Source organism: Wolffia australiana, chromosome 4, assembly GCF_029677425.1.
Source record: "Wolffia australiana isolate 7733 chromosome 4, ASM2967742v1".
Lineage (NCBI taxonomy): Eukaryota > Viridiplantae > Streptophyta > Magnoliopsida > Alismatales > Araceae > Wolffia > Wolffia australiana.
The window spans coordinates 5,165,970-5,169,656 of record NC_135838.1 but is presented as its reverse complement, the minus strand read 5'-3'; positions in this window follow the sequence as shown (position 1 = coordinate 5,169,656).

Sequence of the window (3,687 nt, the reverse complement as noted above, 5' to 3'; positions counted from 1 at the left end):
AACGATAACGAGAGTGACAGAGCAATAGGGCGGGAAAGAGAGTGAGAGGGAGAGAGAGCAGCATGACGGCGAGCAAGAGAGCGTGAAGGAGAGTGAGAGAGACTAAGAGAGAGTAAGAGGGAGGGAGAATGAGCCATAAAGAGAGGCAGAGATTCTGAGAGAAAGAGAGGGAGGGAGAACAAGAGAGACAGAGGCTTAACATTATTGTTTATCAAAATCTTTACTGTTTCGTAATTGATATCATTATCCAGCTTAAAGATATCAGTATCTGATATTGTTATTTTCTTAACTCCATTCGTTGTTGTTATCCTTTTTCATCCTGAATATGTTATCTGTTTGTGTTTGACCTCTCTTGGAACCTTTACCATCATCGTTTAGCATATTGTATGATCCTTTGTTTTCATGAGACTCAAATGACTTAGGGTATAGCTAATTATCAAACACTAATATGTCATCCTGTTAGTATTGATGTATGTTAGTACTGATGATTGTCCATCTTTGTATAATGATTGTTTAAAGATTAATGGGTCCCAGCTAGCACGGTGGCCTACCTGGTCAACGTGGACGCATGGAAGGAGCTCCACGCGGCGGTCCTCTTGAAGCTCGCCTCCAGTGTTGACAGAAACTAGGGTTTGACGGTCCCGGCCCGGTCCGGTTTACTGGCATGGACCTAAACCTTACCTGAAGTTCGGTCCGGTCTTGTTCGGTCCCGGTCCGGTCGGGTATGGAGGGTGGCGGAGGCGTTGTGCGAGCGGAGCAATGGCGATGAGCGCTTGGGGCAGGTGATGGGAAGGGCGCCGGGGAGGGGGATGGGTAGTGCACGGGACAGGTCCAGTTTTTTGCCATGGACCTAAACCTTACCTGAAGTTCGGTCCAGTTCCGGTGCGGTCTTGTTCGGTCCCGGTTCGGTCCGGTCCGACCAGTCCCCGGCTCAAAATGTCAAAGCCTAATTGCACATATTCATGGACTTGATTTTAAATATCACACATGAATAATAAAGAATAATTTCAGTGAACTTAAATAAAAACATTGAAGGTGCGATTGGATTGATGACCACATAATATCCATCATGTGTAGTACGAATGCAGTGGCAGAGTTGACAACAAAGTTACTATAGAGTCTAGGTGGAAATCACATATTTAGTATATAGTCACAACATAGTTGACTTAATAGAGAAGTGGCAACCATCGCAGAAATCGTGGCACGATGGATTCAAGGCAGCGTGATTACTACATGTTGATATTCCGAAGCAGAAGGTCAAAAAAGCTATTTTTGGGAATTTAATCATAAATTAACCCCTTGTAGAATTTTTTAGATTAGGATGAAAAGTATATTAATTAAGGTTATACAATATCATATGTTGATAGTGGATGACACTATCTACACCGAGATTAATGGTGACGTTGACACTATTTTGTTCCAATAACAGTTTGATCTTGACAACCATATAGACCCCATCGATTATTTTTCGTTATTCAATAGTCAACGTCAACGTCACCTTAAAAGGGATGAATGATGGATATAGGGCAGGGATGCAGACGGGACAGTTTCTTCATCCCAGGACAAAAAAATCTTCCGGTCTACAAGATTGGGGGAAAACCGGGACGAAAATTTTTCCCGTCCAGAGGTCTCGGACAATGGACGGTAAGGGATGGACAAAATCTGTCAGATTTGCTTCCGACATTCGAGATATTGCTACGTGGCATCACTGAATCAATTCCTTGAAATTTTGTATCAAAGTCCATGCTTTTTTTTCACGTGCTCAAACTGATGCTGCCTAAAAGTAATTGCACATATGCCATTCCACTTTCTCTCTCCTCCATATTTCCCTAAACAACTTAGAAAAGTATTAAAATTTTTAAATGTGAATTTTTTTTGTCCGGGCCGAGGGACGGGACAGTTTTACTTCGGACGGGGCGAAACTGGCAAAGTCAGGCTAATGCAGGACGGCGTCATGGACGTCATCCAGTCGTCACCGGGTATGATGGCTCGGTGACGACAAATGATAAAAGTATCGGAATACGGCGGTGTCGTCGTCTGACAGTACCCTAACGGCGACGGGGGCCACTCGAACCTCGTCGGAGCGACTAGGACGTCTACGGCCAAACAGACTCAATCCGTTGGGCTTGCACGTAACGGACGTACTTGTCTGTACCAGTAAGACACTCAAATACATAGTTTTCTCTCGTTTAACCTCACTCACCTACCTAGCCCGAGCGCGGTGGAGTCGAAACAAAAATACACTGCAAGGAATAAATAAACGAGCGACGGGAGGACGGCGTACCTTGATGAAGTGGCTCGTAGTGCGGTGATTTGTCGACTGTCTGCTGTCGGAGCGGGTTTGATGACGGCCGCCGGAGAGGTTACGGCCGCTCGACGTGCAGCGGATGGTGCCGGAGCGCTTCGTATAGATTGATTGTAGAGGACTCGGTCGTAGGGGACGCTCCGTGCGGCCCGGCATTGTTGCACGCGGGCGCGGCGGCAAGAACGTCTCCGCGCAGCAACGGTAGGCGACGGCGGCCGCCTCTTGCGTCCCGAGCGTGCGTGGTAACGTCGCGGGAGCGCATGAAGTGGCTGCGCAGGCAGCGGCAAGTTCGGGTGGTTGGCGCGCAGGCGAAGCGCGCAGAGCGGCGTGGCTGGTCGCAGGTGGCGCGGCGCGGCTGGTCGCAGGTGGCGCGCGGTAAGGCGCGTATGAATGCCGGAGGCGCGGGCGCGGGACGGGCGAGGGCGCGAGGCGCGGGCAGCGTGCGAGCGCGGCAGGGCAACTGCCGCGGTCGGCGGCGGTGCGGCGGCAGCAGTCGCGCGAGCATGGCCCGGCGCGGACGGCACGGGCGCGGCGGCGCGGACGCAGCGGCGTGGGTGCGGACGGGGCGGCACGGGCGCGGGCGGCGCAGGTGCGGACGGCGCAGGCGCGGCGGCGTTAGCCGTGGTCGGTGGCACTGCGGCGGCGCCTGTCAGCGGGCGACAGCGGTTGGCCGGCGAGACGGGTGGCGGTCCGAGCGGCGGCAGTGGCCGGCGGCTTTCTCTTTTCCTCCCTTCCCTCTTTCTCCCTTTCTTCCTCTTCTTCTCTTTCTGTTCTTCTCAAACGAGGAAGGAGACCAGACGAGTGTTCGATGAATTGCCTCAATGAAAAAAATCTGGACTAAGAACATTAAGGCGCCCACCCTTTCCCTTATAAGGCGGGGGGAAGGATGCTTTACAAAACAAGACGAGAATGATGGGGAATAAGGGGAAGAGGGGGAATAGAGAGAGACCCATCCCCCCCACGACAAATCAACGAAAAGAAGAACGTCGCGGGTGCGACGAAACATGACGAAATGACGAATGAGAACGTGATAAAAGCAAAACACGAAAGAAAGATAGACGAAAAGCGGGAAAGATAACCAGAGCAAAATCACCCGGTCTTCAACGTCGCGGGCGCAGGGCGCGGATGACATCGATGACGATCCTCGATGGCGTGCGCCATCACGGGACGATGTTTTTCTTCAATGGACGAATCCTGGACGGGACGGTTAGAACGAAATAGAAATATCCGGACGTCGGACGGGACGATATTCGTCCGTTCCGTCCATCGTCCACGACCCGACCGATCCGGAACTATAAATTGATGGATGAAGGATGGATGACGAGTTCGAGTGAACAGTGTCTACTCGTCATCCGTCCACGAACGATATACAGTGGAAGGGC